The sequence below is a fragment of the Tenrec ecaudatus genome, chromosome 1 (assembly GCF_050624435.1).
Source record: "Tenrec ecaudatus isolate mTenEca1 chromosome 1, mTenEca1.hap1, whole genome shotgun sequence".
In the NCBI taxonomy this organism is placed as follows: domain Eukaryota; kingdom Metazoa; phylum Chordata; class Mammalia; order Afrosoricida; family Tenrecidae; genus Tenrec; species Tenrec ecaudatus.
The window spans coordinates 238,430,204-238,455,022 of NC_134530.1; the positions used below are offsets into that span (position 1 = coordinate 238,430,204).

Genomic DNA, 24,819 nt, shown 5'->3' on the forward strand with positions numbered 1-24,819 from the left:
TTGTCATATAGAAATATTAATGTAGAATTTGGACACTCTGACGTTGACTTGTATTTCTTTTTTAAAATAAATCATTTTATTAGGGGCTCATACAACTCTTATCACAATCCATACATACATCAATTGAGTAGTATTTCTTTGGCACAATTACAGAGGTTGGCACGACAGCTAAGTAGCAATATATGATATATTATATGGTGTGTATAATATTGCACTCAAAATATACTGTGGTTGTAAAGCGTATGTTTGGGAGTTGAGAGGTGCTTTAATACTTGAGTCCTTGTCAGGAAAGTAGCAATTTAGATATGTTTCATTTGTTTCTACAAATGTTTAATCTAGTCTCCTACTTCCAGCCCAGAATAACTTTGAAACGTCTTCAAATGCCTTCAAATGTGGGCACATCTAGTCTCAGCGGTGGAAGATGCGACTTCCTCAGAGTGACTGTATTCTTGTTGCTGTTGGGTGCCTTGGGGTTGATTATTGGGTCATCCAGACCCACCTGTGGTGTGGTACATCCATCCCCTAGGGTTTTCTAAGCTATCATGTTTATGGGAAAGGATTTTAAGGCCTGAGAGCTCTTTTCCCACAGAGTTGCCATGTGGTTTCGAACGTCCAACCTTTAGGTTAGTAGCTAATTACTCAAATATTTTGCCACCAGGGCTTCTGGATGTCATCCTTAGAGGCATCCGTATAAACGGAATGGCTACCGGCTCACTATATGCATATTTGGCACAGGCCGCCTGTGCCACTAGTCTCTCGATGTTTATCTAAACAAGACTTTATAAAAATAATTATTGCCTTAATATTAATTTGGATTAGTATAGTTGGGTTACTTAACAATAGGTGCAGAGATATTACATGACAGTTCCATATGCAAAGTGAATAATTGACTTCATACTCAAACTGAAATCTTTTAACTCTAAATTCTTAAATAATGATATAAGGAACTGAAAAATAAAGACTCAAACTTTTAGCATTATAAAATACATAACAATATTTAAAATGCATTTGTTGAAACTACAGAGCCATTAACCAAATGCATTGTTATTAAGTGGATTCCAATTCATAGCAGATGTACAGAACAGGCTAAAATGCTGCAGTCTTTATGAATGAGGAGCCAGTCCTCAGAGGGGGTCTGGAAGACAGACAGAGACCCTTAAGGAGAGGGATGAACACTGGATGCACAAGAGGCTCAGAAACGTAGCAATGACTGCAATCCAGTGCTGGGCTGCTAACCGAAAGGCTTGCTGTTGGCATCTATCAGCTGCTTCAGTGGAGGAAGATGAATCCATGTGCTTCCAGAAAGACATATAGCCTCGCAAACCTTTTAGAGCAGCCAGCCTCTGTTTTATAGGGCCACTATGAGTTGGAATTGACTAAACATCAGGGGAGAAAACAAATTAAAATTTTTAACAAACATTTTATGATTACGTTTCATCTCGGGGCATCTAGGTATTGAGTTTGTAGTAGAATGATATAGAAAGTTCATAACGACTCCCATGTTTAATAAAAATAAAATAACAGTAGTCTATGGAATGTTTATATGTGTCACACAGTTTGATAGGAAATTTTTGTGTATTCTTTTTTGTCTTTTTTTTTCTTTTGTGTATTCTTTTAAAAATGTTTTTATTTCACTTTATTCGTATCCAAAATGCTTTCCTCAATGGTCCAACTCTATGGTGTGAATTCCGTTTTTTAATGAAGCACCTGACTTAACAAACAGTTTCACAAACATGACCAGGTAACTTGAATCACTGGCCGTAATGGATTTTCAGATAATTCTCCCCTTGAGCTCTGAATATGTTTGTATCAACCAACACAAGCTCTGACTGCTCTGCTCTATTTCCTGCTTGTTTGTACAGAACTGGCCCTTGATAGTATCAGTGTACGCACACTTTAGTGTGGTAGACCCTCTGTCGCTAGAATTCCCTGTCATCCAATCCAATAACTGCCTTTGAAGAACTACTGTGCTTCAAAGCGCCTGCTCTCTGTCATCAGACAGAGTTCAGTTGGCATTCCAGCTCTCCCAGTGAAAGTAAAACACTAGGGGTCTATACTCCACTGAGCAGTTTCCTTCCGTAAAGTGGAATCTTATAAACCCACCTTGAAAGAGCATTATGTGGATTAAATACATCTAAAGCAGTTTCAGGACTTTAGAAGACATGATGCAAACAGTAACGATCCCATTATTAGACTTTAACCTGTCAAGTACCAACTATGACCCTGCTTTCGGCTTTCCTTGATTGGTGTTACTGTGGGAAACACTTTATCTTCGGGTTTACTTCCTTCTTTAGCTACTAATGATGAACTTTTAAAGTTCTGTATAGTTGCCCATCCTTCCTATCTTACACCAGAGTTCATAGACTTAAGGACATTCCTGGGAAAATTATGTTCAGAAATCATCTCCTTTGGATATGGAGTGTTTTTGTTTGGAGCTAGCAGCTTGGATACATTGTCCCAGCGACCTTAATATTTGGTCCTGAGCAACTTGAGATGGCACCACTTTCTCAGTTTCATCTGCGTACTTTGATCAGGAAATCGGTTGTATTGAAAGGATGTTCCTAGAAAGTCACAATGTTTTATTTCTTATGTTCCATGAGATTTGCTTTCCTTTCTTTGAATCACTATTTTCATCCATGTTACAAAAAAAGACTGATTCTTAAAACTGATTCTATAAATCACAATCCTAAACAATCTTGACCAAAACAAAAATCAAGTTTAATGAATAAAGTAAGTATGATTCTTAACTTTTAAATCCACCAGATAATTTTTTTGAAGATAATTTTGAAGGTCAACCATCCCTCTTGGACGGTTTAGGCCTCTGAGTTATAAAATTGTACAAGACATGACCCTTAGCCACATGGAGCACACCGTCTGACATCAGCCAAGCACCTTTTAAGTTGAAGCAAATAGGTATCTTTCTATTGTGGAGCATGTATGTCCTGTAGTTTTACACAAATAATGCATGGATTTTTTTGTAGACCGGACCCTCCTCACAAATATGTTCATTACCATACTGTGCTAATTGTTACCACATTGCTGTTCCTATGAGGAGGGCGAGCTTGGCAAAAAATGGACAGTGGATGCATCTTTTACAGAAGAACTACTGCAGGCCGGAACTAACAACCTTAGCAATAGCCGTTCAACATTTGATTGCCAGTTTGTTTTATTTTATTTTCTTAAATAAACTTCCCTTAACCTGTAAAGCTCAGCAAAGGAAAGACACATACTTTAGTCTCATGGTTGTCACAGACATCCTGACTTGCCTTGGGGAAGAAATTAAGCTCCGGATATTTCAGGATTCCCCAGTCACTTATTCACGGATTACTGCTATTGCTTCTTAAAGAGGTTTGAGTTTGTATTAAATCTGTTCTGAATCACTAAAGGCCCACTCTACACTATTTAAGATTATTATTTTAAAAGATTTTATCAGATTGACTTTCAATTCCTGCAAATAATGTAAAATGTCCTGCATACATATCCAAATGTAAATAATTTTTGTAAGAAGTATGCTAGGATAGAAAATGTTTTGTTGACCTGCTGAAATAATTCTAGAAGTATTTTTAGCAAGAAGAGAACACTATTTCTATTGAGAGCTTTAATGATTTAGAAATGACATTAATACAATTTATAGAATACTAATTTTATATTTAAATGCCTATAATTATAGAAAAGCATGACTTTAAAAAGTATAAAGTATTTCAGAAAAATAATGTTGTAAAAAGGTTAAAAATTTTGTCATCCAAAATTGTTTCTATATTCATGTGTAGTGAATAGAGAAACTAATGAACTATTTAATACATTAATTTTAAAATGATTACACTGATCCACTGACATATTAGTGTACCAATGGCATAATTTTAAAGTCAATTTCAAGCCCACTTTTAGTACACATCCAATATATATCTTAAAATACTTTTAAAAGCTATTGTTAATTTTTACTGGTATCAATTATCTCATCGTTATTCAAGCAAATATGTTAGTGCTAATAGGAATTACACAAGTAAATAACTAATATTGCAATGAGTGAATTAATAGACCCCTCAGGGTTTTATTAATTAAAAAGTTCAAGTCATATTAAAGCACCTTTTGTATATGTTTATTTCAATCAGAAAGCTGTGCATGGAAACTTATTTGCATAAATAATCAATCACCATTTACTAGTAGTAATAAGGTTAATTTGTTGCTACAGACATAATAGGATTAGTCAATTATATTTCCCAGAAAATACTATTTGTTATGCACCCCATCACCTGTACAACAGGATTGGGTTTAGTGAGTGCCCTTATTAAATGAACACATCAAAAATTCTTTGTCCCTGTAAAAGTTTTATGAAAAGAGAACTAATTTTAGTTGATTTGAATAAAGTAAAATGCAAACATTGCCTCTATTTGTAATTGTAATTTATCTTTCGGCAAAGATTGATTATTTAATAAAGTTATTTATTTTGATACAGTAGGCAGTCAAACTAAATCTAACATATGTAGGACATATTTCCTTTGAAGAAAATCTCATTGGTAGGTTTGTTTTATTCCAGATAAACTGACTTTCATTTCCTTGCCCTTCTTCTTAGGTAATAAATTATGTTGTCTGCTCCACCTACTGGTAGATATATGCAAAGACCTATTGTTGGATTTATGAAAATAGACTGCCTCTAAAATATTGCTACAATTTTAAAGAATCCTACAGAAATCAGAGATGTAAATATAAATTCAGGATCTAAATATCAAAAGAGAATTTTTTTCAAAGTTTACATTATTTGAATTATTCACATGAACATTGACTTAATTGCTAAAAATAAAATCCTATTTTCTTTTTGAATAATGCTAATGAAAAAAGAATAAATATAAAACATACAAACATGTCAGCATTTTGTATGATTACAGATAATTTAACAGCTGTTGCATTTAATAGTATGTATATATTCAAAATAAAGCTAAAATAGACATAACAAAATTTATACTTAACATTTATTTTATAGAAACAATTTCCATGTTACAGCTTAGATAGTAGTTTTTCTGTAAGTGGGCAGTGGAAATTTCATACGGATCTATAAAAAGTTTCCTGTGTTTCTGTTTCTTGAGAAGAAGCCCTGGAAACACAGTGGAGTAAGCACGGTTGGTTAAGCAAAAGTGCAATACCACCCCCCCACCCTCCACCCCGCTGCTGTGAGGGCAAGATGAGGCAGTATACTTTGTAAAGCCTAAAGGACAGTTCCACTTTGTCCAACCAGTTGCTATAAGAATCTACTCTATCAACAGTGTAGTTTTTGGTTTTTTGTTTTAAATACTTTTTTAAAAGTCACACTGATTAACATGGCTAAAATTTTATATCACTGAATGTCTGAGTGAAATAAAGTGGTTTCAACTGCTTCTGAATTGTGCTACTTTAAAAAGCAATGACGTTAAATCATATTTGTATGTTATTATTGTCATGAGATGCTGTCGAGTCGGTGTGACTCTCAGCAACCACATGTACAAATCACTACCCAGTTCCTTGCCAGCTTTACCATGTGTGAAGAAGGAAAGTATCTTAATTTTAACAGTAACTTTGATGTATCCCCAATTAATTAATCATCTGTTGGTATGGGCATGATTATGAGATATACCTTGTCAAGTGAAAAAAATGTATACATTAAGAAAAAGTTATTTCTTCTAAATTATTGTATTGCTTCCAACTCTATCTTCCCCTTATTGTAAAGCAGCAGTTTTTGTCTCACAGATATTAAATACTCAATGTGTGGTTGTTCAATTTCCAGTATGAGATGGTGACATACAGATAGTGGCAGGATTTGAGTGCATACCTGGCACTTTGTATATGTCTCTGTGTGTATGTCATGTGTCTCGGGGATGCCTAAGGCAGTGGTGTAACACCACAATAGTTGGAAAACTCAAGAGTGATGTTAATACGTAGCCTCCTAAAGACTCTGGAGCGGTTTTTAAAACCTCTTACACTTTATCTCAAAACTACTACTTTGACTTCTAGTACTTTGCTTTCTAGTGACTTGATTGGACCTTTTATGCACACCTCAATTTCTACAGTATCCATGTATCTTCCTTATGCCAGTGCCTCGTAATTCGATGCCATCTAGTTTTAGACATTCACATAGTTTCTGGCATCAGTTTTCTGCCACCCTCTTTTTCCCTCGATCCATTTTCCCCCTTGATTTGTCCAAATCTATCTCATTTCTGAGTCATCTCAGTTTTAAAATTTTTTTACTTTTCTTTTTCCTAGTAAATGTATCAATTTCTTTCACTTCATCTTTCCAAGTATATTGAATCAATCTCTTTAAGTCCGTTTCTTCAACTTGAACACAATTCTTTCCATTCTTTTGACCTTTAGGCAAACTACCATCAGATAAATCTTTCTGAAACACTACTTCAAAAAACTTCTTGTGCTGGAGGAGCTTATAAACTGCTCAAGACCCTGTTGTCTATAGGATAAAATCCCAATTGCTCATCCTTGATATTTAATTCTCTCTAGTCTGCTTATCTAATCTCTTTGACACTTGCTCCACAACATGAACATTTTGATAGAATATGATGTAATGTTCTAGAATAATTCTTTATAAGAATTTACACAGAATATACATGAGGAAGTATCCCACCCAAGAGCCAGATTTTTTTTTCAAATCTAGGTATTTAAATTTTTTTTCTTCAAAACAACCTTATCACCTTCAAAGTACTCTCTATTACACTTAATGCTTTTGTCAAATCTGCTATTCTATTCATGGAAACACTCTCACATTCATCTGTTTGGATAGCTGACAGCACCTCCCTCATTTTTTCTCTTCACTTCATCTATGTCATCAAATTGCTGTCCTTTCATATCCCTTTTCATTCATGGAAATAAAAAGAAGTCACGTGGAGAGAGGGAAGGTGAGTAAGGTGTGTGGGGCAAGAGAGGCATGCTGTTTGTTTGTTTGTTTGTTTTTGCCAAAACTGGCACATTGCGATGGCTGTGTGAGCAGGTGCATCGTCGTGGTGGCAAAACCAGTCCTCCATCTGCCACAAATCAGGCATTTTTTGTTGCACACTGTTGCACAATCTTTTTCAGAGCCTTTAAATAGAAAGCCTGATTAACAGTCTGACCTGGTGAAACAAACTCCAAATGTACCATGAGTCAACATTTTCATCTGTTTGGGAAGTTGACAGAGGTCCAGAATGAGGTTTGTCATCAATCAACATTTTACCATTTTTGAAAAGAGAAAACCAATCATATACTTGAGTTTTTCCCATAGTGCTGTCCTTGTAAGCTGTGTTCAACATCACAATAGTTTCTGTGGCATATTTCCTGAGCAAGAAACAAAATTTCACAGCCACATGCTTTTCTCTTAAATTGTCCATCACAAACAATGAGGTTCCAGCGAAACTGCTTTTATTAAAAAAAAAAAAAATTCACTGTGACCAGAGAGAACCTTCCCAGGAGATGCCACTGGGTGCACTAACTCAGAGCGAGCTGCTCAATGCTAGCCTAGCAGCAAAGCTCAGCTCTCCCCAGTGTAATTCTGGTTTTAGTGTGTGTGTGTACCCCCTAATGCATAAAGTAGGTTATTTCTGTGGCTTGTCATATTCTGGAAATTCAGAATTCTTACCCAACCCGAGCACTAATGAGATACAAGAGGCACCATCTCATAGATTTTTATGAAGACTTTGAATTTACTATTACTTTATCATGAAAGATGCAGCCCTTTCTTGCTTATTAAATGATTTTGGAAAGGAGACATGTTAACTATTAAGCCTCTCTTATCAGTATAAAAATAATCACTGCCATCGAGTTGATGCCAAGTCATATAGACTTTGTAGAGTAAGGTAGAACTGCCCCCCTGTGAGTTTCTACTCTTTATGAGAGTAGAAAGCTCCATTTTTCTCCCATGGAGCAGCTGGTGGTTTTGAATGGCTGACCTGACAGTTAGCAGCCCAATGCATAACTATTATGCCACCAGGCATAATATCCTCTTATCAGTAGAGTTAATGAAAGTTGCCATGTTTTATTTTAAGGGATGAAAGAAAAAGTAAGTTCAGAACCCTGAGATAATGTCTATACTCTGAAGACACAAATAATTATGCTCTGGGTAAGGGAAAGTTAATGCGGTAAGGGTCTTGGATTGCTGAAGGGTAAGATGACTTTAGGATATCTGGGAAAGAAAGCAGATAAAGGTAAGCCCTAGATTTTCACAGATAATATCTATATGCCTTGAAGGAAGTCCAGTTAATGAAACTATTATTCAAATTTACCACCAACCACTAAAGCCAATTATGAAGAAATTGAAGAATTCTACTACACTCTTCAGTTAGAAATTGATCAAGCATTAATTTCAATAAAGGCAGGCCTGTTGTTAGGTTATTTACTCAGCATACAGATCAACTAAGGATGATGAAAGGGTTCAACTCTGAAACACCACTTTCTGTCCCCCTGTTCTCTTTTAATGGCGTCCTCTTGGTCTTTGTACAGTTTGCAAATGAGAAAAAACAAAATGTTCTGGAATTCTGAATCTCCACAAAGTTAGCTATAATTTGCTAGGATACACACGGCCTAAAACCTTTATAGAGTCAATAAAACACACACAAACATCTTTCTGGTATTCTCTCCTTTCAGCCCAGATCCATCTGACATCAGCAGTGATAATCCTCATTCCAAAATAACCTCTTCTCAATCTGCCTTGACTTCCTGGTGCTCTCTTTTTGAGGTAGCACTGCATCCATTTTAATACTATCTTCATTAACCCGTTACTTGCATGTGATATTTATGATATTGTTCCACAATTTCTCTATTTTATTGGATTCACTTTCCTTTAGAATGGGTAGACATATGAATCTGTTCTCATCAGTTGCCCAGGTAGCTGTTAGAATAGGCAAGTATATGCTTCCAGTGTTGCATCTAATTATCAAAACATGGCAATTTGTTTGCTACCTATTTCTTGAGCCAAGATTCAATACACCTAGAAAGCAGCAATTATCGTCGTGGTTATGAAAATGCTCTTGTTTGGTACTTATTTTTCCTTTGGATACATAGTTGGTTAATTCTCTCAAGAAAACTATGTAGTGAGTAAAGATCTGACCTATAGTCTTTGGGTCTGTAGTTTAATAGTCTGGTCTTCAAGTTTGGTCATTTCTTCTTAGTCCCAAGTGAACTGTCCATATTACAAAGTCATCATATAATTTGTCGCTATTTGTAGTCTCTGTTCAGGAAAGGCCAAGGACTGAATTAGCATGGGGAATGAATTAGCTATTTATTACCTTTTACATTTTATTTCCTCCCTCTTTAACATTATAGTTTTATTATCCTGTAATATATGAAAGGATAGAATTATTATTCATTGTCAGTACTCTGAGAGTGAAGTGGTTAAACAGAAGTCTTGATGTGTCCATTAATAATACCTTTTGAAAAAAAATCCCTTTTCTATTCTTCTGCGTTGCCATCTTTTTACCAGCACACATCTACGAAAGAGAGGCAAAAATACTGAGAGAGGCAAAAACAAAAGTGAACTAATTGAGAAACCACTTGGATTGGAAAATGCCAAAAGAAAAATATAACATACAGATTTAATTAACTGCCTGACTCAACTCTATAATATTTTTCCCTATTATAAGTGAACTAAACTAACTAAAAAAGTTGTGTTTTTCCAGATAGTGATGTAATAAGTACTGATCCCTGACTAGTTTATTAGTTTTCTTAATGAGTTGGATTTCAGCCCTTTCTCATCTGAAAAGTTTTAGCTTTATTTTCCATTTACTTTTTAATTAAAGCATGTATGTATGCATTTGCATATCATTTTACTTCTAATATCTCATTGAAATAAACTGTGAATCATTAAGATAATGTAATTTTGTTGTAATCACCATCTTAATTATATTATATTGTGCACATAAGTTAACCAATTATCATTTATGTTGGTTTGAATTCATAATTTAAGGAATTTATTCTTTTTTTTTAACTTGTACTTTTACCTATATCTAAACAACCCCAAACAAAACAGTTGCTATAGAGTTCATTCCAACTCTTCGGTGACCCTCCAGGTTTTAGAGTTAAATGGCGTTTTCAATGGCCGTCATCTTTTGAAAGTAGATCGCCAGTTCTTTCTTCCAAGGTGTCTTGCAGTTGGCTCAAACCATAAACCTTCTGGTTAATAACCAAGTGTTTTAACATTTGCACTACCCAAGACCTCCTAAGGATCCTTGATGGTACTGTGATTCAGTGCTCATCTGATAACCAAAAGGTTGGCGGTTCAAACCCACGAGCCCCTCTGTGGGAGAAGATGTGGCATTTGCTTCTGTAAAAATGTGCAACCTTAGAAACCCTTTGGGACAGTTCTATTCTGTCCTCTACAGCCACTATGAATCAGAGTCGACTCACCGGCGATGAGCTTTAGGGGTTTGTTGGGTCACTATATGAACTTCCTTCGCAAAATATGACATATCTATGGCAAAAATAAGTGACAATTCCTGTCAATTATCATCTGAATGTTAAAATTATTGTATTCCCCTCCCCTTTCAAGGCACACTAGTTTCCTTCCTGTTTGTCTATGCTCTGATATTGGTATTGCAATGATGAATCTACCACTCTCTTTTCCAGGGTCTTCCTCTTTCTCACTGCCCCTTTGTTAAGTACGATGCTCTTTCCCATGAACCGATCACCCTGGCAACAGGTCCAAAGTACACGAGATGAAGTCTCACCATCCTTGCTCCTCAGGCCCATCCTGACTGTACTTCTAACAAGACAGGGTTGCTTGTTCTTTTGGAAGTCCAGGGTACTTTCAAAATTCTTTATCAGCACCATTTTCCAAGTGCATCAATTCTTCTTAGATCTTTCTTATTTGATGTCCAACTTTCCTATGCCTATGAGGTGCTTGAATTTGGACCATTCCGACAGCAGTGATACATGCCCAAAGGGCATCCTGCTCTGCGTATCTGTCAGCCTCTGGCTGGAAGGCGCTCACGTGGCTTTGCTGGTTTTGTGTGGCAGGAAGCTCACGGTTCCATTTTGTGCTCTTGGTGCCCCTGCCTTTGTTGCCGCCTCTTCACGCAGGGTGTTTTGGATCCAAAAGATGTGTTTCACTCAAGGCCCTCCTATCTTGATGGTCAGGAAACCCCCCCATTCCTGCTTCTGAGAAAGCTGGGTTTCTTCAAATACGTTTGTAGGGCCATGGCATTGGGGTAAATTAGATAGTGGTAGAAATGAAACTCAAACTCAGATCTGTGTGTTTCCTAAATGTTTGTAATCATATGTGAAGGGGGACAGAAAGTATTTTTACCCTAAGACTATTTTCTTGGCTGCTGATGGAAATGATATCTTATGGTTCTATTTGAGCTAAACTGAATAGCAATTACTAAGCAACATAATGAAATTAATAGTCTTAAATGCCATGTGAAAAGTGGCTTATAGATTCCTTCGAACACTAGAAATTTTACGCAGTGAGGCCTCAAACCCACAGCACTCCCCAAGGAAGGCAAGGAACCGCCCAGGGGCTCTCTACGAGTGTGTGCCTGTCCCCTCTAAGCACGCTCATGTGTGAAGACTGAGCCCAAATTCCCACGCAGCAGAAGGCCTATTCAACACCCACTTAGTTACACCTTATTTTGTAACAATTTAATTTTTGATGGAGATATCCAAAGGAATACAAACATCTTTAAATATTCACTCCTGACCTACGGGTAATTTTTTTCCCATTAAAGAATACTCTTTATCAGTGAAAGAGATTTTTTATGTCTTTAACACTATTGGAGATTTCAATTTCATTAATGACAGACAAGAGGGGTGGTATTTATCAGAGTATTGTGGTGAAATAGTAGTGGCTGAGAAGAGAGAGATGTTAGTGTTCTAAAGGAGCCGACACATAAACCCTTTTTCTCTTGCCGAGTTCATAACCAGAGAGATACAAAAATAACAGTCTTATGAGTAATAAAAGCTGGATTAGAAGCTTATAGCTAAAGCTATAATGAACTTGCTTCCACTTAATTCCAGAATAAATCTACCTCCTAGTTATAGACAAAGAATGAACATGAGAACTGTTCCTGTGAATTTTCATGTAAACAGAGAAAAGGGTGTTTGCTTTCTGTAGGCCGGCTGGCTTTCTGAAGGGCCGGAGGAGGGAGGGGAGAAGGGAGAGGGAGGAACCAACCCAAGCTGGAGAAACTTCTTCCCTGGCACACCAGACTGAGACCTCACTGCTGCTCCTCTGACGTGTGAAAGGCAGAGAGGAGCCAATCAAAACTTGAGGAATAAGGCAGATAGATTTTTCCATTGGAGGTTTATAAAGAAACAGGGATCTACCTGTACACATTAATAAAGAGTTTTTTGGATTTTTTTTGTTTTTTTAACTGAAAGTTTGGGAATATAGGAGATGGGAAGTACAATAAGTATGGACCCAGAAAAAGTGGGAGAAGACATGACAGAGAGTATAATGAGATAGAGAGACTGAAACTGACAGAAGGAGATTGTAGCCTCTTATTCAGAAAGAAGGAAAAGGTATTCAGGATTGGGTTCAGATAATGTTATAGGGAAAAGATTGAAATAATGAATATTTGTGTACCTCAATCTGAATGACTTTCTTTCTTAAAATCATATTATTGGGGGATCTACCGCTCTTATTACCATCCATCCATCCATCCATCCATCCATCCATCCATCCATCCATCCATCCATCCCTTGTGTCAACCACAGTTGTACATATGTTGCCATCATCATTTTCAAAACATTTTCTTTCTACTCGAGCCATTGGCATCAGCTCATTTTTTCCCCTTCCCTCTCCCACCCTCCCTCCCTCCCTCATAAACCCTGGCTAATTTATAAATTATTATTTTTTTATGTCTTAAACCAACCATGGTCTCCCTTCACCCACTTTTCTGTTATTCTTCCCCCTGGTGGGAGTTAATATGCCGATCATTGTGATCAGTTTCCCCTTTCTCCCTCCACTTTCCCCCTACCCTCCTGCCTCGTGGTATCTCTATTCTCCTTATTGGTCCTGAGGGGTTTATCTGTCCTGGATTCCCTGTGTTGCAAGCTCTTATCTGTACCAGTGTACATGCTCTGGTCTAGCTGGATTTATCAGGTAGAATTGAGGTCATGATGTGTGTGTGGGGGAGCATTAAAGAACCACAGGAAAGTTGCATTTCATCCGTGCTATACTGCACACTGGTCTTCCTTGTGACCTTTCCGCAAGGGGGTGTTCAAATGTCTACAGATGGGTTTGGGTCTCCACTCCACACTCCCCCTCATTCACATTGATTGATTTTTTTTCTGGGTCTTTGATGTCTGACACCTGATCCCCATTGACACACTGTCTGGTGTGCTTTTTTTCCATGTGGGCTTTGTTGCTTCTCAAAGTACGTGAGATGGAGTTTATCTTCAAGCCCTTAACACTGCATGACTTTCCAAGAAGAATCTGAGAGGGAGATTGTTCAATAGTTCCTAAGGGCCAACCTTGTTTAGAAGTTGACAAATATACAGAATCACTAGGCTTCTCGATTCATGCTTTTTCTAGAAGTTATCACCAACTTGTAGACATGCAGAATAATAACAGTAATAATAAGAACAGTTAGTAGTAATAAACCAAACCCCAAGACAAACCCACTATCATCCAGTGGATTCTGACACATAGTAAGCCTTCCATTGGCAGTCCAATGCTTGTCTGATAGCACTGTGCTGAGAGCCAAATCACCGTTTTTCTTTTTCAGATTTATTGTGGATTAGGTAAGCACAAGCAGAGCAGATCAGCGTTCCATTTAACAATTCATATACTTTTGTTTCCTGTAATTGATGACAACCCTCAATGTAGCATCATTTATCTCCCTCTCTCGAAGTTTCCAGTCTGCCTTCTTTCCTAATCGTTCTGCACTTTGTCTCTGGGTCGAAGTTGCCCTTTTGATCTCAAGTGGTTGATTATTCTAAGATACCTGTACCTCCAAAGTCTTAGTGCTCCCTTGTAGGTTTCCCTATTGTTTGACTAAAAATTTAACCCATGGAGGTGAGTTCATTTCCAGATCTGAGGAAGGGCCATAGTCTTGGGGGTTCCACCAGTCTTTAGCAATTCTCCTCTCTCTCTGTCTTTTAAAAACAGTTACACTGAATGAAATTGGTCAATCACAACATGACAAATATTGTCCAAGATCCCTCTTGTAAAAATGCCAGAAAAAAATTCTACCCACCATGAAACCTGTTCTTTGATGGTTAACAGGGAGGGTCAGTCACTGGCTAGAAGGCAAACATATATTCATTTGGGCAAAATGGAAGGCGATGTATGTAGTGGGAAATCATCCAGAAATGATGGAGGCAGGAGTAGACACCGGGAGAAGCACAAGAATGAAAGGCAGCAGAGGTAAATTTTGTTATATATGCATTCTTGCAAAGAGGGTTATGTATGAGTCAATAGACATATAGACGGAATGGGTATGAGAGGGTGAGTGAAAATATACCCATGAATGTATATATCGGTTTGACAAAAGATATGTGTCCCTGCAGATCTACCCTTGCTGCAAATAAATCCATGAGCGCGGTGCAACCTATTAGTGGCAGAGTTATGAAAACACCTTCTTTGCCGTCATCACCAAATACCTTGATGGAATGAGCCTCGGGGCTCAGGGGCATAGCTTTTGGAGACATCAAGACCAATTGGCCTAATAAAACCCACAATAACAATATTCTAAATCCTACTTTGGTATCAAATGGTGTCTTAAAAGCTGCGAGCAGCCATCTAAGATGCCCACACTGTTCATCTCTTCCTGTCTGGAAGAACGAAGACAGAAGAACAAGCAAAGCGTTCGTCTAATGTGTGAGAGCAGCATTCTCTATGACCCAGAGACAGAACTGGAAGTTTCCCAGTTTCCACTGCCAGCTGCTCTGAAAGGGCTTCCATAGAAGCTCCTGGACAGAATGGGAGAAGAACATGGACTGAAACCCCCAAATTACAAAAAAGAACCATGAATGACCTCTCCTAAGTCTTACTAAAGGCGCCTTGGGGCCACATGGATTAAGCAATCAGCTGTATGCAAAAGGTTGGTGTTTTGAACCTACCAGAAGTTCTGTGGGAGAAAAGACCTCTTCAATAAATGGTTGCTATGAGTTACAACTCAACCCGAGGCCACACAACAAGCATCACATATCACCCATATAACAAGAGTAAACTTTTATTATCCTCAGTGTGTTCATGAAGCATAAATAAATTATGCAAGGATCCTGTAGTCAGTGTTAGTATATGGTGGCTTAGTTCCAGAGAACTTATCCTCAATAACATATGATCCCAATATGTGTTGCCATTGAGTTCATAGCAACTCATGGTGATCTGAGTATGTCAGGGTAAAACTGTGAACCACAGTGATTTCAATGGCTGATTATATAGCTATATGTATATGTATGTATGTGTGTGTATGTGTATGTGTGTGTATCTATCTATCTATCTATCTATCTATCTATCTATCTATCTATCTATCTATCTATCTATCTATCTACAGTCATTCTTCCACCTCTAGCTGTACTTAAACCTCCAACCTTTCAGTGAGTAGCTGAGCTTGTAATTGACATGATCTTTGGGGAATGAAATTTAGAATAGAAGGAGGATATTCATAAACTAATATGCTAGAATTTGTGGTATGAAAATGAGATAATGGTGCTTAAAATCACAGAATTACTGATAGAGAGTGGTGCTGGATGAAGGGAGCATATCAGAGGGTTTGCCTGGCCTTGAGGGTCATTGATAAAGAGGGAAGTAAGGATAGTGAAACTGTAATACTGGGGTAGCTTGTCCACTGACGTGTATCAGGAAGGAATTGGTGTGCTGGTTTCAGAGAGACACCGGGGAATTGGGATCATTTACCTTTGCCCTGACTTCCTGTGAAGGGAAGAGAAATGCTTTGCACAATAAACCTAACAAAGGAGAAACACTTTAAACTTTTAAAAAAGTTGAAGAGAATTTCCCGTTCTCATAAAGTCAATTCTGATTCGTAGTCACACATTACCGACAGAGTAGAGCTGGCCCACAGTGTTTTCTAGGCGGCAAGCTATGGGAGCATTGGCCAAGGCCTTCTTCTATGGAATCACTGTTGGGCTTAAATGCCGAACCTTCTAGTTAGCAGCTGAGCACTTGACCACTGCATTACCAGAGCTATTTGTGTAAGGGCACGGGGAGGTTACCTTTATGATTTGTCCAAACGAGGAGTCTATGCGGGAGCAGCTCCACCGTGAGTTGCAACCCCTGAGTTGTTGCCCTACACAGTACAGTCTCCCATTTGATTGAGCTCTGTGTACCTCAGCTTGGGGATTTGTGCCAGGGGGAAACTTCCGGATCAATTCTTCTAAGTACAGATCCCTGCCTAACAGATCAAAGCCTGCCATATCCATGTGAGGGGGGCCTTGAGGTACTAAATACATAATGATTCTGGGTCCCTTTCTATTAGACACCCACCCAGCTGGGTCCAATGACTGCCATTTCCACAGTCCTGGGGAGACCACTGTCTGCTTCCTCTCCCATCCAAGTACCCCAGTCCTCAGTCCAAAGTTACAGGCAGCTTCGGGCCAGGGCTCAGTTCATTCAGCTGGGCCTCTATGTTAAGTCCTTCTACTATAGCCTCTGGGTTAGGCTATGTTGCCTGCAAGTTCAGCGCCCAAGGTCGTCATGGTTCTTAGTCCATGGCATGGTTTACCAAGGGTTGGGTAGAACCATATTGATAGTGTCTATACTCAAGAATATAAAATCTGGTTCATTGTCCCCCTAGGTTCCCTATTATCATTGTTTAGTCTCCCATCCTGATGTGAGGCTACTTCTCCCCAGTCGCCCACCATATTCACCAACAGAACTGAGTGACCCCAGACATTATGAGATCTCTTCCTTCAAGGTGGTTCTTGTGAAGTGCACTTAAGGGAAGTGATGTATGCTTCATGGCCGGTAGGTAGGCTTCTAACCTTTTGTTCGGCAATTGGTCCCTATGCTTTGTTTAATTGGTGTTTTTCCTTATAGTAGATGACTCATACAATACTCGTCCTTTGGTAATTGACTTACTTCACTCAGCATAATGGTTTCCAGGTCCTTCTTCGTCATGTGACGTTTCATGCCTTCATCACTGTTTTGTAGGGATGCATAGCCGTCTATTGCGTGTATGTACCCTAGTTTCTTTATCCATTCTTCCTCTGTGGGACATTGGGGCAGTTTCCAATTTCTTGCTATTGTGAACTGTGCTGCTTTGAACACGAGAAAGCACACCTCCGCTCATGTTGTGTCTCATTTCTTTGGGATAGATGCTTAATATTGGAATTTGCTGGATCATGTGGGATTTCAACTTAGGGAGGTTGTTTAGCATAGATGGAACAGGGTTCCATGGAGCCCAGGTTTAAAGAATTATAGATAAGGGTCTTAGTTTCTTGGTGTTGCTACAAGTAGATGGTTTTAATGAATTGACATTTACTTTCTCAGTTTAGGAGATCAGAAATCTGAATTTGGGGCACCTTCTCTAGAGGAAACCTTCCTCTGTTGAGTCTGAGAACAGGTCCTATCTTTTTTCAACTTATGTTTCTTTCATGATCTCTATGTGGCATGGCCTCTACCTTCTCTATGTATATCTCCTTTGCTCTGTATAGAATCTGCTCTTTTTATATGTTATGATTTGTTTAAGACATGTACTACGTTGATATGGTCACAACAAGAAAAAGAAAAATTTTTTTTATTTTAACAATTTATTGGGACTGATACAATTCTTTTCACAGTTCATACATATACATACATCAATTGAATAAAGCACATCTGTACAGTCTTTGCCCTAATCATTTTTTTCTCTTTTCTTCTTTTACATTTTATTAGGGACTCAAACAACTCTTACCACAATCCATACATATACATACATCAATTGTATAAAGCACATCCATACATTCCCTGCCCCAATCATTCTCAAGGCATTTGCTCTCCACTTAAGCCCCTTGCATCAGGTCCTCTTCCCCCCCCCCTCCCCTTTCCCCCCTCCCTCATATGCCCTTGGTAATTTATACCTCGTTATTTTGTCATATCTTGCCCTATCCGGAGTCTCCCTTCCCCCCTTCTCTGCTGTCCCTCTCCCAGGGAAGAGGTCACATGTGGATCCTTGTAATCAGTTCCCCCTTTCCAACCCACTCACCCTCCACTCTCCCAGCATCGTCCCTCACACCCTTGGTCCTGAAGGTATCATCCACCCTGGATTCCCTGTACCTCCAACCCTCATATGTACCAGTGTACAGCCTCTGTCCTATCCAGCCCTGCAAGGTAGAATTCGGATCATGGTAGTTGGGGGGAGGAAGCATCCAGGATCCGGGGGAAAGCTGTGTTCTTCATTGATACTACCTCACACCCTAATTAACCCATCTCCTCTCCTAAACCCCTCTATGAGGGGATCTCCATTGGCCGACACTTGGGCCTTGAGTCTCCACTCTGCACTTCCCCCTTCATTTAATATAATATATATATACACATACATATATACACATACATACACACACTTATATCTTTTTTTTTTGCATGATGCCTTATATCTGGTCCCTTGGGCACCTCGTGATCGCACTGGCCGGTGTGCTTCTTCCATGTGGGCTTATTTGCTTCTGAGCGAGATGGCCGCTTGTTCACCTTCAAGCCTTTAAGACCCCAGACACTATCTCTTTTGATAGCCGGGCACCATCAGCTTTCTTCACCACATTTGTTTGTGCACCCATTTGTCTTCAGCGATCCTATCATGGAGGTGTGCAGTCAATGATATGATTTTTTGTTCTTTGATGCCTGGTAACTGATCCCTTTGGGACCACTCGATCACACAGGCTGGTGTGTTCTTCCATGTGGACTTTGTTGCTTCTGAGCTAGATGGCCGCTTGTTTATCTTCAAGCCTTTAAGACCACAGTCACTATCTCTTTTGATAGCCAGGCACCATCAGCTTTCTTCACCACATTTACTTGTTCACCCACTTTGGCTCCAGCCGTTGTGTCGGGAGAGTGAGCATCATAGAGTTCCAATTTAATAAAAGAAGGTATTCATGCATTGAGGGAGTGTTTGAGTAGAGGCCCAAGGTCCTTCCGCCACCTTAATACTTGACCTATAAATATAGACACATAGATCTATTTCCCCATCCTCCTATATATATTTGCATGTGCATGTCTTTGTCTAGACCTCCATGAATGCCCTTTGACTCCTAGCTCTTTCCTCCATCTCCCTTGACCTTCCTCCTGCCCTACTACCATGCTTCATCGCCACCTGGGCTAGAGTATACCTCTTCTCTAAGCAACCTTACCCTTGATCATTTCCCACCAGGCCTGCCACTCCCCCTTCTCTGCCATTTGGGGTCCCATGTTTTTCCCTTGTCCCTGGGTTTGTTAACACCACTTCCTTACCCCCCCCTACCCCCCCACCCCAAGTCCCCCCGGAACTGTCGGTCCCATTGTTTTTCATCCAGATAGTTCATCCAGCCTGTCCTATTCAGACAGACCTGTGGAGTCACTAACATGCATGAAAACTAGACAGAGGAACACAAAGCAACAGTATACAACCAGACAACAAAACAAACCACTGAAAAAGAACAGAACAAAACAGTTCACAAGAGAAAAGCTTGTAGTTAGTTCAGGGATCGTTTGCTGGCCCTTAGGAGCGTTTTCCAGTCCAGTCTGTTGGGGCACCACGCCCTGGCCCCAAAGTCCACTTTCAGCATTCCCTGGGGACCTTGCCACTCCATTCCCTTGCTGTTCCGCTGCACTCCCCCAGTGATTTGCCTCGGTGTGGTGGGATCAGGTCAGGTGCAATTCCCACACTGTGTCTCCGGTGCTGTCCCCTGTATCGCCCTTAGTCACTGAGGGGCATCATGTCTCATAGTAGGGCCAGCCATGTTGTTCTCTCTGTGGACTGGCTGCTCTACTCAGGAACATCATCATCACGGCCTGGTGGGCCAGGCTGTGCTCCACTCTCTCCTCCTGCCCCTTCATCTGCTCCCGTGTGCTCTGATCAAATATGTCCATCTCCCATAGCTGCAGAGTCAATGTCGTCCTTTGGAACAAATTCTTTTCGGGGGAGGGGCAGGAATCCACTTAATTTATGGTGCTGGGGCCAGCCTCCCAGACCTCTCCACCGGTTCCCTCCTCCACGCCGGGATATTGCATTCACACCTTGCGTCACTGGGTTGAAGTCTGGTCCCACTTTCCCTGTGGAGATATAAACCATACCCTCCACTTGGGTGGATTAGTGCCCCATTTCTGTCATGCTGATTGTACTTACCTCAGGGGACTCATGTTGTACCTGTCCCTTTGGGTCTGGCTTACCTCGCTTAACATAATTCCTTCCAGCTCTTCCCATGAAATAACGTGTTTCATGTGCTCATCGGTGCTTTTTAGTGCTGCATAATACTCCATTGTGTGTATGTGCCAAAGTTTGCTAATCCACTCGTCTATCGATGGAAACTTAGGCTGTTTCCAAGTCTTTGCTATTGTGAATTGTGCCGCAATAAACATTGGAGCGCATATGACTGGTCGTGTTTTATTTGCTGCTTCAACCGGGTATATGCCCAGTAGAGGGATGGCTGGGTCGTAAGGTAGATCAATTTCCATTTTCTTTAGGTATCGCCAGATTGCTTTCCACAGTGTCTGTACAAATCTGCACGACCACCAGCAGTGGAGGAGGGTTCCTACTTCACCACAGCCCCTCCAACACTTGTTGCTCTCTGATTTACTGATCTGGGCTAGCCTCAGGGGTGTTAGGTGGTATCTCATGGTTGTTTTGATTTGCATTTCTCTTATGGCAAGGGACTTCGAGCACTTTCTCATATATTTATTGGCCATATTGATCTCCTCTCTAGTAAAAGTTCTTCTCATTTCTTTTGCCCACTTCCTTAGGGGGTTAACTGTTTTCCTCTTTTTGCAGGTCATGATGGTGTTGTAGATTTTAGTAATGAGCCCTTTGTCTGACGTGTCATTACTAAAAATCTTCTCCCAGTCTGTGGGTTGCCTTGTCACCCTCTTGGCAAAGTCTTTCGAGGTGCACAGGTGTTTTATTCTTATTAGATCCCATTTGTCGATTTCCAGATCACCTGTGTGTGTCCCCTTCCCTGTTGCAGTGAGCCTATGTGCTCCCTGGGCCAGTGCTCTGAGATTAGTCCCGATTCCCTCCTTAATGGTCCTGATGGTTTGGGGTTTGACTTCTAGATCTGTGATCCACCTTGAGTGTATTCTTGTGCATGGGGTGAGGTAGACGTCTTGTTTCAAAGGAAAATTTTAATTTCAAATGAGATTACATCCATAGGTATTAGGGAAGAAATTACAATGCATATTTTAGGGTATTCAATTTAATATATAACTGTGTAGGTATCAGAGTGTTGGGAAAAGTAGTAGTTTCAGGATGAATAATGTCACAGAATATAAGTAAAATAGAATTGTGGTTAGTTTGACAGAAATTATTTTATCACAAACAATTTCATCAAATTTTAAAATTAGTTATCTCTTATTGTTCAGAAACTTGAGTCATGTGCATTTTTTCACAAAGCATGTGGCTTTTTCTAGGTGATATAATTGACTGAAAATGAATTATTGATCAGAAAGTATAAAGAAGTTATTAACAAATTCTGAAATATGGAAGAATTTATATGGATAGAAATTTGCAAAATGACCCCAAAGTACAACCCCAAATGTAGACACTAGAGGTATTACTTATTTTAGGCCACAAATTTTTTTCTTCAAAATGTTGTTTTGACTAATGTCTTAAATACCAAATTACTTTCCTTTTGTTTATTTTGTGGTAACATCATGTTTCCACTAGAAGGGCTCTCAATGTGGATGGTGTAGAAGGTAGCAATAGAATTCTCTGGCCTCCTACTATCAAGGAGATCAGATCAAAATGGGAAGCAAATGGGAGCCTTATTAGAGTTTACTAGAAGGATAACATACATTAATGTTTTAAAAATCCTAATTATTCAGCAAGTGCTAAGTATAATCTGTACCTAATAGGCACTTAATTAATAATTCCCTGGCAAAAAATCTCCACAGGCCCATAGAATACTGTGGGGAAAGCAGAGTAATCTGCCAGGGATACAGTCTTTAACTCTGGACTCAAGGTTGTGACCCAGGAGGTTGAGGCTGGCCGTATACCTCCAAGAGGCCATCAATCCTGTACTTTTAATAAAATATAAACCAGATGCTTCCTCTTTGTTTAAAAAATCTTTCTTGAAATACTCTTTGGGACTCAATTCCTTTCAGAGTCCCTTACACTATATGAGACCTAATGTTTGATAACTGCTCTTTTTCAAAACAAAACAAAAGCTATTTTCTTTAAAAGGCGGTCTCCGTCCAAAAATTTTAAAAGAGTTTTATATAATTCACATAGCTGATCAATTGTATTAAAAAGAGTTGTACAATCATCACCACCATTTTAGAATTATTTTCTTCTTTCTTCTACTCATTATTATTAGCTCCCCATTTCTCCCCAACACCCCTGTCATAACCCCAGAACACCATGAAATCACATTAATGTCTCTATAGGTTTACCTTATCCTGGATTTCACATACAAATACAAAACAAAACAATAACAAAGTAACATAGAAAAATCCAAAAAAAAAATTGATTATACAATGGTTTTCCATTGGCTATTCTTTCTCTAGAAAGTCATCTTTGAAATTATAAACAATTATCATTTTAAAATTCATAGTAAAATGTTTGATGTAATGGAGAATCCTAAAAACCAGACTTCACAATGTCTGCTCTCTTTTCTCAAAGAATATTGGTTCTATTTGTATGAATAATATGCCAGTTGAGAATGTGTGGAGGACTTATATTAGAGGAATCACTGTAGAATATTTTAATACCACTATCTAATTTGGTATACAATTCTACTATTCTAATAAAAAATAATCAGGAATCTCTTCATTACAAATCTGATGTGTCTCTCTGAGAATTGTATACTGTTCACCATGTATAATCTTTGCTGTTTGTGGCACCATGGTTAACTTTTTCTATAATACTTTGGCTACTCCTTCATAGTTTTCTTCAATAACTCTTGCACTTTGTGCTTATTCAGATATTGTATGGGGCTGCTTGTAATTCTTCACCATCAAGTCTCGGTAAAATGTCTGACACTTTGTATTGTTGGAGCCATATGAGTTGTCACCACAGGAGAATCAATCCACTCCATACCTGTTAGGCATCAAGGTTGCCATGCACAAAAGAACATTTAGGCACTGGTGAGAACAACATTTCTTCACGGCAAAGAGAAGCAGACTAAGATCAGCTTCCATAATGGGTTTCCCATGGTCAGCAGGTCAGGCGACAGCTCAGGGTGGGTGGTGGGCTGAATACCTACGTCCCTCTTGGTGTCTTATTCCCTCCTCAACAGGGACAGATATAATAATGGGCGTGGTCAGGTAGGTGACATGTGACTTCCACACAAAAGCAGAACAATGAAGTACACATCCAGTTCTTAATAGGGAGACAGAACCACAAGATATGGCACTCTGTAAAGAGATATCCATGCATGAGGGATTATTTACCAAGATGAATACTTTGTTTCTTTTTGCTGGGAATGCCCTTTCTCCCACTTTATATATGCCAGAGAAATCCCTTCTCTTCCTTAAATATTCCGCATCCTAACTTTACAGACATAGTCTATTTGAAATTATAGGCACAAACCTATCGCAGCACTTATAGAGTGCCTTGTAATCATTTATAAATATATTAAGGCTATGCCTCTCTCAGGATATTTACATTTCAATAAGTGAGGCCTGCAGGGAAGGTGTGCTTGGCTGAGCTGTAGCGGGGAGTGGGAGAGCGGCTCTCAGTCTATGCCAACAGAATGGAAGTTAATGAGTTGATTGGAGAGTTGGCTCTTGAGTGGGCCAACATCGAGCCCGAAAGTAATCCTAACACTGGTTTTCTGACACACCGGTCAGGGGCTAATTAAGATATGGAGCAAAGTAAAACTAGTCATCCAATCCAATGGACAAAGGAGCAATCAAATAGAAAAGCAGGAGTCACAGCCAAATCTAGAGAAGTTGCCAGGACAGAAGACCAAGAAGTAAATAAATCGAGCCAACTTCTGGTATGAAGGAGTAGGGAAAAGAAGGAGGGCGGGGGGCGGGAGGTCTAGAAAAATTATCTTTGGAATAAATCCCCTCCCTAGCAAAGATAAAGCCTTGAGTTGGTATTTACACATAGAGAGAATACTGTTTAAGTTGTAGGTATCCCAGAAAGTATTTTATTTAATTAATTACTTTATTAATTTATAATCATTTTATTAGGGGCTCATACAACTCTTATCACAATCCATACATACATCAATTGTGTAAAGCACATTTGTACATTCACTGTCCTCATCCTTCTCAAAATATTTGCTCTACACCTAAGCCCCTGGCATCAGCTCCTCATTTCCCGCCCCTCCCTCTCCTCTCCCTGATGAACCCTTGATAATTTATAAATTATTATTTTGTCATATCTTACACTGTCTAATGTCCCCGTTCACCCACTTTCCCAGAAAGTATTTTAAAATGTATGTAGGTAAATTGGGGAATTGTGAATGAAAACCAGTCTTTCAGTCCCAAGATTTTCTGAGTCCATAGGGTATGGAATGATGTTTCAGAAGATTCAAATCAGGTTTTATTTCCTATTCTTTGTCTCACAGACAACAAATGATAATATCACTTTCTGCTACAGGAATAGAATCTGCTTTTGCAAAAGTCACTTGTCACCTCCCAATTACCGTTCAATATGCATTCTCCGTCCTCATGCTGTTGCACCTTCCTGTAACTTCTGATGTTGCTGACCTCCTTCATGAAACCATCTTCCCCCATGTCCTGTCTCTCCTCCCTACTATCTGCTCCTTTAAGTGCTCACTGCGTGGGCTTCT

General features: G+C 39.2%; 1 protein-coding gene across 2 annotated transcripts in view; it reads left to right on the forward strand.

The window, feature by feature from the left end:
* The window catches only part of SPATA17 (spermatogenesis associated 17), a 282,434-nt gene that overhangs the window by 115,012 nt on the left and 142,603 nt on the right, over positions 1 to 24,819 (forward strand). The window lies entirely within an intron of this gene.